We start from the raw sequence: 13,483 nt of genomic DNA, 5'->3' as shown, positions 1-13,483 counted from the left end.
ATCACCTTCTGGAGCAGCTTTTCTGATAGTATGTTCTGGGGAAATAACCTGTAAAAGATGCTTTGGGAAAAAGTCTTCTGTGGTCAGATAAGTATAGGAAACGTTCCGTACAACCAGAAATGGACCGGGCACAGTAGTGTCGGAAAGGCCATGCATGAGACATCCCAAGGTAATGAAGAAGCTTTAATTTTACTTCCAGTGTATCCAAGCTATTTGACCACAATAATCTTGAAAGAAAGCAAATGACCAATAATATGGTAAGAGTTAGCATTCGCCGAGCGTTTGTATAACACGGGCATTCTTCTGCAACTTATTCTTTTCTATCAACTCATTGGACCCTCACAGCAGCTCACTGTGATTGATCAAAGTTTTCAGCCCATTTTAACACGTGAGAAAACCGAAACACAAAGACCTTCAGAGAATAAGCTGGACAATGGCAACTTCAAACCCGAGGAGTCAGCTCCTCAGGACTCACAGCCTCACAAGTTGGCAGGTAAGGGCACCATAAAGGCAACTTCTTGCCCTTCCCAAGAATGAAAAACATAACAAGACATCTTATTGCACCAAAAAGAAAGGGGAGCTTTCCACCCAACAGGTCCCTATAACAGAATCCGCCACGGAAATACGGCAGAGGCACTTTGGGGGGTCATCGGATGATCGCCAGCGCCAGTGTTCAAACCCTGCCGTTGGCTGACGTCCAGGACCCATCACTGAGGGCTCATCACCCCATCAATGCAGCCTCCTGGGCTGACGGGCAAAAAAGAATCCAAATATTCATCGCACATCTGTGCTGGGCAGATTATACATTAGCAATTCAAATGTGGCCTGTGTGCGGGCAGTTCCTGAAAATACGTCTGTTTGGGTGAGATGCCTCGTTGTCTGGGACGGATAATAAGGCAACTCGGTCCAATCTTGAAGAACAATCAACCCATCTTTCGAAGGTGACTGGCTGTGTGTGTTCTTGCCCTGGCAGCGTTGGAACAATGGCCCCATAATGCACTTGACTCAGCTGGCAATGAAGTCCCATCCTGATTAGTAGCCCTGGCTGATGTCAATCACCACGAGGTGCACCATTGTCCTCTGGTCCCCAACACAGTTTATTTACAGGAAAACAAAGGCTTTGGGGAGCTATGGCTGCTTCCCAGAGATTGCAAAATAGATTGAGCTGTCAAGCACACAAAGTAGATGAAGATTAATGAGTTGTGCGGACAATAAATATGAGGAGATGACCATGAATATGCTAATGGGCATTATCCATATACACCGTAATTGCTACCAAAATTAAAAGGTGGCATGAAGGAGATGGGTCATGAGGTGACAGGGAGATAATCTTGGATGCTTGAGGCGCTCACCCCAGATAAGACCCTCTACAGGTTTCCTTTCCCCATTAAACCATCCCCACGCAGCATTGTTCAGGAGCTGTCTGAATAGGCTCCTTTTAAACGGGGATGTAAGAGGTCGGGTGGGGGGGTGGGGGGAGCTGTAAAAGTTACTTTAGGGAAAGGTGTAATTAGAATAAGAAAGGTGCTTATCAAAGGCAAGAAGTGATCAGCTGTCAGTTCCCCCCTCATCCCCGGGGACAGAGCTGATGAGGGATGTCACTTCGAACTTCAGGCCCCTTCCCACCCCGGAGCCACATGGATGATCATAACTACGAGAATGTAATTTAGGGCACTGGTGGGGAGGAGTGCGTGATGTTTTTCAAAGTATTCTAATACTCTGATGATTTTTTTTAAATAAACATCATAGAGCAATTTGAAGAAAATGTTTAAAAGGAGAGTGACATTTTGTCTCCATGGATGATTCCATCTGGGAAAATCTGTATCCTGTGAGGAGCCCTGGCGTGTATGTGGTAGGACTGAGTCCCATCCAGGCTTGCAGCCTGTCGTCCTCTGAACCCGTTCCCCCCCTTTCTTCTTGTCCACCCTCCTGTCTGTGGGTGGCAGTTAAGTTGGCATAGTGACACACTGGAGTAACACTTGAAACCCACGAGTACTAGAAAGAGAAAGGATCTCTCGTTTCTAGTTTCTCTCCTCTGGGGGACCTGGGAACTTGGGCCTCATCCCCCAGACGTCTGTGGGGCATCACCCCCAGCTGTAAGGACTCACCTTTGCTCCTTCGGGATGGAGACCAAAGGCATACGCTTGGCCTCCACCCGGTGAAGGGAGGCAGGATGAAGCCAGGGTTGCAGAAAGAGGGCGGGAGGGTGAAAGGGAGGAAGGGTGGCCAGGAGCAAGAAGGGGCCACAGAGACTACCTGAGGCTGACTCTGCGTGGGCTGAAATCTGCCTAACGGGGAAATTTGGTCTAAATCTATGAAACAAGCCCACAGAAAGAAAGAAAAAGATGCCACCCTAAGTAACTGTGCAAATTAGTGTCTGTCAAACCAAAGGCAAAGGAATGGCACGTAACACTTGATTCTGGCTGACAAGTTGTTTCCCACGGGGCTGAGGGCTCACTGTTTGGAAGCCACTCTGCATGCAGACCAGAACTGAACAATTACATGTACACGCAGAGCAGACGGCCGAAGACGGCTTTCTTGCTGTTGGAGTGGGAATTTACAGGCGAGCAAGGGGGTGAGGCTTGGAGCAATCGGTGTGGGAATGGATTAAGTCGGAGATAGCAGCACGAATCCATGTTGAATTTGGTAAACACGGATGGCCTCCCATAGCAATAAGTACAGCCGTGCGTATACACACAGGTTAGTGCACACACACACACACGTTTCCTCGCCCTCCTGGCCAGCAGGGCCTCGAGAACAGCAACAGCACTTCAGCAGCAGCACGCACTCCAGCACCCACATCTTGGTTTCTAACACCACGCTCCAGTAAAAGGAGCCAGGGCTTCCTAGGGAAAGGGCTGCTTCTAGGACGGCACAGGAAGGACACAGGAAACCAACCCTGAGAGCATCTTGACCTTGGATTCCCAGCCGCCGGGACTGGGAGATGGTAAATGTCTGCTGTCTAAGTCCCCGGGTCTGTGGCGCTTTCTTATGGCACCCGGAGCTGACTAACAGCACAGGTCTTCAGGGAGTTATTCTTTAGGTGCGTGTCATGGTGTCCATGGGATCTGTGAGGAAAGTCATCAGCATTCAGAAACCAGCTACCGCGAGCAGGGTCCATTTCGTGCTCAGGTGTCAGAGCCGCTCACCTGGTGGTGGCCGTGCGTGGCAGAAGGTGCAGGGGAAGAGGGGCAGAGTTCTAGCTCTGCGACCAGGCAGCTCGGATTTGGAGTCTCGGCTCTGCCACTTTCTAGGTGGAGACGCTGGGCCAGGTGGCATTTCTGAGCCCCCGTTGTTCAGGCTCCCCTTCTGCTCTCACACGCCAGCTCTGCGGAGCACTTTCCACTCCGCACCTGTTGATGCATCCGTGAGCCACGGGACTGTGTCCTCCTTGTTCACCTCCGGACCCCGGCTCAGCACGCAGCAAGCACTCCGAGATGTTTGGATACGTGTGTGCATGGGGATGGTGACGGTTATGTGCCTTATCGAGTGTCCTCAGTTAATAAGAATTGCTCATTTAAACAACTGTTGTGAACTTGACGCCAAAGAGATACAGATTCAAACCCTTCTCTGCCACTTAGCAGGGTGACCCTTGAGCAAGCACTAACTATGCAGAGTCTCAGTTTTCTTTTGTAAAAGCAGGGTGGATAAAGAAGCAGACATGGTTAAACGGCTGCCCAATGGACGTTCCCAACTCCCTTCTCTCTTCCTATCACAGCAGAGGCTAAGAAAGCTAAACACTCAGTTTCCCAGCCTGCCTTGCGGTAGTAGTGGCCACATAACTCCTTTTAGGCCAAGGAGTCGAGAGGGGTAAGTTTGCAGGTGAGCTCCTAGGAAAGACATCTTTAAAGATAAGTGCAGGAAAAGAAAGGCTCTCACCATCCAGCCCCTGTCCTGCTTCCTGCCTTCAAACAGAGACCAAGGAACGAATAGCCATCTTGCCATCACGAAGGAGTAAGTCCAAGGAGGGACTGCAGAGCAGAAGGCTGGATCCTTGATGCGACCATCAAACAGATGCATAAGAATAGCAGCACCCTCCTGCAGAAATCCTGTTAGGGAAAGGGTGAAGGTCCTAGTGGTTCATACCACTTTGCTTGGGTTTCTTGTTACTTGCAGCCTAGAGCATCATAACCGATCAACTTGCCTCATATGGTCCCTGTGAGGACTGACTAGAACCCTCTATGTGCCTGGCATGTGGTGAGCACTCAGTGAGTGGGAATTCACTGTTCTGGCTGTGGACTATAGCTCTGTTGTTAGGGAGCTCAGTGCAGTTAAGAAGACAGAGGGAGGGGTGAGGAGGAAGAGGTGAGGGAACGAAGAGCAGAGGGAAGAGGGAGGGCACAGAGGATGTAGTGGGGAGGTGGACAAGCGCAGAACTGCAGAATGGAGGGGGAATGAAAGAGGGAGGAAGAGAGCGAGGGGGTGGAGAAAGAAGAAGGAAAGGAGGGAAGAAGACAGAGAAGGGGAACCCTACTAATAACTGAGACAGAAAGATAAAATAATCACAGTAAGAGAACTCAGAGAGTCAGAAGTTGATTGAAAGGAAATAAAGAACAGCACTGTTTCTTGTACACCTGGACTTCTGGGCTGAGACCCGTAACCACTGTATTGCTCTGCAGAATTTCTGTGAACATGGAACTCTATAATAAACAGGAAAGGACCCAGTGCATGGCAGACACTTCGTAGATGTTTGCCGAACCGAATGGTTTCAGTCTGAAATTGGCAGCGGCAGAAGGAAGGGTCCAAAACACATGACTGGTCGCAGCCCATTTCCTCCCACCTGCGTGAATACGGCCCATGAGATGAGAGCCTGAGCTTTTCCTGTGGGAAGGGGGATCCCCAAGGGGTCCCCTCTCCTTACAAGAGGTGGCACTTGCTGTCAACTGAATGAGAAGGTGCAGGGCAAGCCCGGCAGAGCCTGGCGGCTCACTGTCGGAAGGACCCTGCAGGGCAAGGAAACACTGTGCGAGGACCGGAGGGGACCGGGCCGCAGGGTCTGAGAAGGACACACAGCAGCACCCACCACAGCAGGAGCAGCCTAAAGCAGACCGGCGCTAAAATGTCCGTGTGGGAGGCGTTTGAACGCAGACAGTACCAGACGTTATAGACTTTTCATTGATTGTCTTAGTGATCACGGTATATGCTGATATCAGAGTGTGTTCATACTCCTAGGAGATCTATGCGGAGATATACGGGGATGCAGGGTCATGGCTGGAAAGTCCGTTCACATGGCTTTGCAAGATAATTTTAAAAGAAATGGAAAGCAAATAAAGCAGGTATGGGAAATGTTAAAATACATAATAAACTTATTAAAATCGGTGACCTTGTTCATTTTTGTGTTTCTCTTCAACCACTCACCAGCCCCCACCCACACCCATTCTCCAGTCTGCCTGGCACATGGGGGACGCTCAATACATTTGGTGAATTAACATTAAAAATTAAAATTCACTTTGGCTAACATCTACGTAACTAAGTAAAGACGTGATTTCTAGCCATTCTCAAAGACGTATCCACAACTAATTGCTTTCTTAAGTAAACATAACCTGCAGCCCTGGCTGGTGTAGCTCAGTGGATTGAGCACGAGCTGCTAACCAAAACATCGCAGGTTCGATTCCCACTCAGGGCACATGCCTGGGTTGCAGGCCACGGCCCCCAGCAAGTACACATTGATGTTTCTCTCTCTCTTTCTCTCTCTCCCTCCCTTCCCTCTCTAAAAATAAATAAAATCTTAAAAAATATTAGTTCCATGTATTTAAAAAAAAAAACCCTGCTTAAAATCATCATTGAACATAGATTTTTCTCTCAGAGTCTAGGAACAAGCAAGAGCCTACTTGTCCTCTGTCCCAAGATGCTCCAGCCTGACCCCCCACCCTCAGAAGGTCAGAACTGCACCCTACACCCCACACCCCGCCCCCAGGGCTGCGATCCTGCTGCCCCAGCTGAGAGTCCCTTCCTCGTCAATACCTTGGCCGCAAACCATGTGACCAAAGGCAATTTGAAGGAAAACAGTACGTACGTTGTCCGTTTTTAAAAATGTTTTAAAAGAACTGGCAATGGAAACCATTCCTTTGCAACTAGCTTGTAAAAAATAATGAAAACATCACCCGAGAAACAATGACCTCTAGCTCACTATTTAAAAATGAATTAGTTTTTTTTATGCTCACCCAAGGACATTTTTTTCATTGCTTTTAGAGAAGGAGGGAGGGAGAGAGAAAGAGCAACACCCACGTGAGAGAGAAGCACCGACCAGCTGCCTCTCCTACGAGCCCAGGCCGGGGAAGGAGCCGCAGCCCAGGCATATGCCCTGACCGGGAGGGAGTCAAACTACTGCGGGATGACGCTCCAACCAACTGGGCCATGCTGGCCATGGCCCAGTTGGATATTTTAAAAAACACTTTTCTTATTCCAAAGGAAATTTTGTCCATCATAGAAAAATCAGAAAATGAGGACATGAAAAATGAAGTCCTCCTCCACCCTGAGAAAACCGCTATGTTGTTGTAGTTCCTTTTGTATTAAATAATAATAATTAATAGTAATAGACATTACCGTTCAGTGGGTGCTGACTCTGTACCCGGCACGCTGCAGCCCTCACAACAAGAGTGTAAGATACAGATGAAGACACGGGGGCCTAGGGAGGACATGGCCCGTGCCCAGGACCACACGGCTGGGGAGTATCAAACAGAGTCAGGCCCCTGGTCTGTTTACCCCCAAAGCCCGAACTCATAACCATGGCTCTATACCTAAATTCCACAAATTGCTGTCATTTTTTACAAAAACAAGAGTCTAACTCACAGTCCCCTCTTGTTGTATCATTATATTACTTTCAGCTGGTGTTCATTTTCTGCTGCTGCCCAACGAATGGCCACAAAATTCGTGGCTTAAAACAGCACACGCTTACTCTCCAGGACCACGACCTCGCCGCTGCAGGGCATCCCGGGCTGGGGTCTCCCCAGGGGTGGCCAGCCCTGTCTTGTCTGGGGGTGTCAGGCTGCTAACTGAAGACCTTCCCTGGTCTGAGGTCCCAAAGGCCTGAACGCTGTAGCTCCCCTGGGCAGATCTCTGACCTACATAAACCCCGTCGTTCTCCCAGAGCTGCTCTGTCCCCCACCCGGCATGCGAGAGACCCGGATCTGGGTGCAAGAATCAGACACGCACCCCAGAACGCTCTCTCTGCTCGTGTCTCTAGCCCGCTCGCCCGTCTGGTGCTGCCCCAGCTCTTCCACACCACGTGAGACGTGGCACCGTGACAAAGGGGGGTTCTCTGGGAGGCGTTAATAGTCTTTAATTCCTCCAAACTTAGCAAGCGGCTTCCTCAACAGACAGTTCCTCTCTGAGGTTGGACCCCAAAGTGGGATGGTGTGTTTGTCAGCTACTGCCCTGCTGATGCCGCATAACAAACTGCCTCAAAACTCAGAGCTTTCCAACAACAAGCATCTGTTTTTCTCTCTTCCAGTTCTGTGCTTTGGCTGAGGTGGCTCTGCTTCTGCTGAAGGGCAGCTGGGGCCGGCTCCCAGGTGTGGGTTAGATTCAGATTTGCTCCCTGTGACTCCATATTGTCCTTGGAACAGCAGCGGTCAGAGACTCATTCTTCTCTGGAAAACCAAACAACACCAGAGACCATAAAAAGCACAGTGCCTCTCAAGACCTTGGCTCTTCCATTCACCTCCCACTGGTCTAAACAAGCTCCTTGGTCAAGCCCAACGCCAGTGAGGCAGGACAGAGGTTCTGTCACTCTGTGTTCTGTGAGGTCCTAAGACAGAAGGAGAGAGTGAGGCTCCAAACACCAACACACCTCCCTCTGCCGCCCTCATGTTGAGCATCCCCCCAGTTCCTCACCGTAATGGTGCAAGAATAAGGGGGGAGAGGCCACTTTCGATGACCCTAGGAAAAGGAGCTGCTCCTCTGCACGTGACCTACTTACAGACTTTGATGGCTGTAGACCATCGCTACAAACACCAGTCTTCCCCATTTATTTTAGAGGACGACGAGGAATGTTTGGGCGGCATGCAAATTTACGGTCAGAAAATATTAGCTCCTAAACACTGCAGCCCTGTCCCCAAATCACCTCTTTAAATTCAGATTGTTTTCCCATTCCATCGTTTGCAATCAGAGTTCCCATCACAGACAGATTTTTACAGGTCAGCCCCGTAGACCAGGGATTTATTTGTGCCCATAAACAAAAACGATATTAATCGCGAACTATTTCTGATTCTTGGTTAACACTCTTAAACATCTTGCATCCCAGGGGACTCTTTGCCCTGTCGCATGAAGATGATATTTCAAGATTTATATTTCCCCAAAGAAGCGAGGAGATCATAAAACCTAATGTATTCCGTGGTTTGGAATGATAATTTGGCACAGAGGTGAGGGAATATTTCACTGTGGATCATTACAACATCCATGTAAGTTGTTAATATACTACTTACTACTTCCCTTTAAATATTCATCCAGCTCCTGCTTATGGAACGGCTCCCGTGCCCGGTGTGGGCTATGGGTGGCATGTATATTAGGGCCCGGGGACTAGTGAGGACAAAGCTGTGGACAGCCGCCTGACTGGAGGTGGGAGGGATGTGGATGGAGATAGAAGGGAAGAAGCTGTCAGAGGCAAAAGGACCAGTCGTGGGTGGTGTATGGGAGACCGGAGTGGGGGCAGCTTTGGCAAGAGGAAGGGGGACCAGCGGGGTCCAGGGCTGGTGCTGGATGTGGCCACAGGGATGTCCGCCTGTGTCCCCCTTGAAGACTTGGCCAGCAGAGGCACGTGCAGAGCCCCTGTGCAGAGCCCACGTGCAGAGAGGATGAGGAAGAGGGTGGGAGAAGATTCCCCAGGTATGCGATGCAGGGAAGCTACCAGGATGGAGGATCCTTCAGCTTAATCAGCCTTTTCTGTGTTTCTCTCTCTACTCGATCCCGTGCTTGAGTTGCTTCCAATCGAGTAACAGAGCAGAGAGGCACAGAGTGAAGTGTCTTCTGGGGGGACCTTTGTAAGGGAACCTGGCAGCAAAGATGAAGAAAGCTTGAATTCTGTCCCTTGGGGAATGTCTCAGTTTCTCAAAATGTTAGGCGTTTAGGGACAGCCTTTTTTTTTTTTTTTTTAGGGACAGCCTTTGAAACCAGGGTTCAAATCCCAGTACTCCCCTTCCTGACGAGGTGACTTTCAGACCTGGGTCTCTTCTCTGTGCTTCAATTCTCCAGTCTGCACAGCACAGACAGTGTGACCCACCTCCTTGGGAATGCAGACTGGTGCAGCCACTGTGGAAAGCAGTATGGAGTTACCTACAAACATTATGACCCAGAAATTCCACTTCTGGAAATATACCTGAAGAAACCTGAAACACTAATTTGAAAGGATTATGTTCCCCTGTGTTCATTCCAGAATTATTTATAGCCCCCAAGATTTGGAAGCAGCCCAAATGCCCATAAGGAAGTGAGTGGATCAAAAAAAACTATGGTACATTTACACAGTGGAATAGTACTCAACTGTATAAAAAAAATAAGAAAATCTTATCTTTCATGACAGCATGGATGGAACTGGAGAACATTGTGTTAGGTGAAATTAGCCAGTCAGAGAAAGACACGTATCATACGATTTCACTCATACATGAAATCTAATGAACAAGATAGAAGCAGACTCATAGATAGAAAACAGGCTGACAGCTGTCGGGGCGAGGGGGGGCTTGCAGGGCTGGGTGAAAAAGGTGAGGGGATTAAGCAAAGGGGGAAAAAATCCTCACAGACACTGACAACAGTTTGGTGATTACCAGGGGAGAGTGGGAGACAGAAGAGAGTGAAGGGGTGATAAATGGTGATGGGAGGAGACTTGACTTGGGGTGATGAGCACACAGTACAATCAATATACAGGTGATGTGTTATAGGTACACCGGAAACCTATATAATTTGATTAACCAATGTCACCCTAATAAATTCAATAAAAAACTAGGAATAATAAGGAAAAAATATGACCCCCCTCTTGCGATGAGGATGACATAGGACGGCAAACGCGCTGCACTTAGCGAAGAGCCTGGCGCAGAGGGAAGCTCAGTAAGTGCTGGTCTTTGCTTTCATTCTAAGGGAACTGGCCAAGGGCACGGGTGCCAGGGTTCACTCACAGGCTGGGAGGAGCCATCCACGTCTTCAGGAAAGGGAGAGATAGGCAGTGGTCTTCATTGTAGAGGGGCCTGGAGGCGGTGGGCTGGTGTCCCAGCTGGGACAGGGCAGCAGGGTCACATCCCGACCAGGCACAGCAGCCGTGGAAGGCCCAGTTGAAGGGGAGAAGAACCACAGCACCTGTGTAAAGCAGAGGAGGCAGGTGGAAATGGAGATCTTGGGAGAGCGGTGTGGGGAAGGGGGGCGATCATGATTCCATGTGGGGTATTTTTGGATGGATTCTCCTTCTTATACTCCAGAAACCTCGGTTTGCTTTAACCTTGCACCACGATGCAGAAATCGGTGGAAGCACTGCAAGGTAAACATGGGCTGCACAGGGGATCGGTGCCCCAGTGGCCACGGCAGCTGCAGCAGGACCACGTGGCTCCAAGGAGCTGCCCCGGCTCGGGCTGCTGGAGACTGAGGAAACCAGAGGCCAGACAAGGGGCCCCGGAGCCAGTGTCAGGGAGGCAACCAGATCCCAGAGCCCACTGCCAGCCTGTGTTCGCCCTGACGTCTGCAGGGTTGAAGAATTTATCATCTTCCCCTGATGCACAGTGGGGGGAAGGGCCAGGTGGGCATTCAACATCATGTTCTCCAACCACCACGCAGCTGGGACACTTTGAGGGCACCATAGAGGTCAGGAACGGTCAAAGGGCAAAGTGTTTCCTTGGTTAATAGCATCAGGATCAGGAAACTGCAGCGCCCACGTGGGCTCTGTGTGTGCTGATTGAGACAAGTGGGGAGGAGACAGTGGTGAGAGACCCCCTAGTCCAACCTGCCCATTCTGCTTGTGGGAAAAGCCAGACCCACAAAGCGAGAGGCATGCCCCGCAGGTCCCCTGTGGATCGGGGGCTACTCTCCACCTCTTCCCGTCCCTCTGGCTCCCCGTGTCAGCGATCTTTCTCTCTCGTGTCAAAACAGCTCATAGGACTCTGAAGGCTGGAAGATTCTGGAATGGCAGAGCTGGAAGGGCACAGAGAGAGAGAGCCCTTCTCCTGCCCATTGTGCAGACAGCAAGACACACCCCGGGTCACACAGCAAGGCGGCAGGCAAACAGGGCAGGGGCTCTCAGTGTGTGAATGGCCACTGGCCCTCTCCCAGCTTCCCCACCTCACCCCCCTCTTGTCCTCAGGGTCTCAGATGTGGGGATGCTGCTCTCTGCCTCCAACCCCAGCGCTGCCAGCTCCCATGATAAGAGGCAGCCCCACCCCGAACGCACTGCAGGCTTCTCTGTCTCTGCCCACCCCCACCCCCATCCACACAGGAAGGATGCAGGCAACAGACACCAGCAGAGGTGGCTCTGATCAAAACCTCTCGACTTCAGGCACTCTGACCCCCCAGTACATGTAATTTCTATAAAAGCTCTTGTCTTCACACACACTGTCCTTTAGAGTTCCTTCACTTCCTCGTCTCATTTAAACCTCCACACACGAGACAGGACTGAGGCAATATTATCGCATTGTATGGGGGGTGGGGGGGGGCGGGTGCGCACAGCCTCTGAGCATCCCAGGGGAGTCAAAACACAGGTCTCTTGGCGTCCCAGATCCAGTGTCCTTGTATGTAAGCAGCCATCTTAAGACAGCTTGCTAGGATTGGGAGATGACACTTTAAAGGCTTTAAAAGCTCTGTAAATGAGGGAAATCCTTATCATCTTTCTTTTAAAAAGTTGCTTTTTACCACTTCCCAGATCTGCTAGGCACCTGTCCAGGCTCTCTCTACAGGAATATCCGATGTGTGGGCGACTATCGCCCTCTGGTGGCCAATAAGCAAAGTGCGTTACAGTCTTCACATCCAGAACAAAGACCCCGCAGGTCTCCCAGCCCCCTGTCACTGGCTGAGATAGTGACAGTTCTTTACTCTGGGGACCCGGACTGACTGGCTCGACTGACTAATGAGACGTACATTAGCTCAGGAAAGAGCTACTGAGAGCTTGGCAGAGTGGCTGGGTCTGAGGGTCTGAGGTGAAAATCTAACTGGGTTGGTTGTGCTGGCAGGTGTTTAAACTGCACCAGTGCCCACAAAGGTGATGCATGAGTATTGCTTCCCCCACAGAACCCACCCCGGCCCAGCCCCCGGCTGCCTCTGAAATCCAGCCTCAAGGCCCAACTCTTACACCCTCCTGCAGGAAGCCTTGCCTGCTCCCTGCCGCCCTCCTGAAGCTAGTGATGGCCGGCCGTATGCCCTGGCGTGAGGCCCCGTGTCCAAACGAGCTGGGGGGGAGACGTCTGCCCAACTTTTTCATTTCTGAAGGCAGGTGCCGGTCTGTTCAGGTCCTGAAATAAGGCCAGGCCTGGCCCAGATCCAGTGAGTAATGAGTGAGTGAGTTTGTTGCATCAGAGAAAATTTCAGCTCAGCCACCGTCTCTCGGGCCCACAGTGGGAAACACAGGCTTTGAAGGTCTCATACACGTTGGTGCTTGGCTACAGGTGCAAAGATGAGGCCAGAGAAAGTACTTCTGGGCAGTGGGGCAGAGTGAACATCCGACCTGCAATACTGTCTCCTCATGCACTGTTGCAGCCTGCACTTCTCCCAGGAGTCCCCCCGGGGCGGGCAAGCCTGGGGAGGAGCAAGTCAGCAGACCTGGGACTGATTCTGGGCAGTCGTCTTGGCGCCTCTACTTTTGCATCTATACAATAGGAGCAAACAATATTGAGGAACCGCTTTCAAACATAAAATCATACAATCGATACAATCCTGTTTGCACCACAGTCAGTCTTTCCAGTCACTTCTGGGTTCTGAGCCCCCTGGGTAGGCATTTCCTACCAAGTCGTCCCTGTGTGATTCAGTCACTGTGGCAACAATACGGGATAGTGGCCTGGAGTCTTGGTGCTGGAGCCAGACAGCCTGAGCTTGAGCTCTTGCTCCGATGCTCACCACTGTTGGCACCTCATGCATCTTACCTAATTTCTCTGTGTCCAGACAGCGCATGTAGACAAGGGAATGACGGTGGCATTCCCATCAAAGGAGTATGGTGAGTGGTGAATCACTGAATGCATATAAAGACAGGAGAACAGTGACTACCTCTTAGGAAATGCTCAGAAAAGCGAGCTCTTCCTGCATTATTACGTAGAAGCTGCTTGTCGGGAGGTTGGCTCAGCCTGGAAGGCTGTATCTTGAAGATGGAACTGAGCTGCCATTTACATAAAAATGGAGATTTTACATAAAAATCTCTCTCTAATGCACATGTTTGGTATAAAGTTCTTTATCCTGTGGTCAACATACCACAAAATATGTCATAAAGACATCTGTTGCTCTAATGTTTATTGAATTAGTTAATAGGCTCTATTTTTTTCTGCATAGATTTGCACACCGTGCATGGCTTTGTACAGGAGGGAGC

Source organism: Phyllostomus hastatus, unplaced genomic scaffold (assembly GCF_019186645.2).
Source record: "Phyllostomus hastatus isolate PE091 unplaced genomic scaffold, TTU_PhHast_1.1 phas_contig_34, whole genome shotgun sequence".
Lineage (NCBI taxonomy): Eukaryota > Metazoa > Chordata > Mammalia > Chiroptera > Phyllostomidae > Phyllostomus > Phyllostomus hastatus.
The sequence above is the reverse complement of the archived record's forward strand: the minus strand, read 5'-3'. Positions refer to the sequence as shown.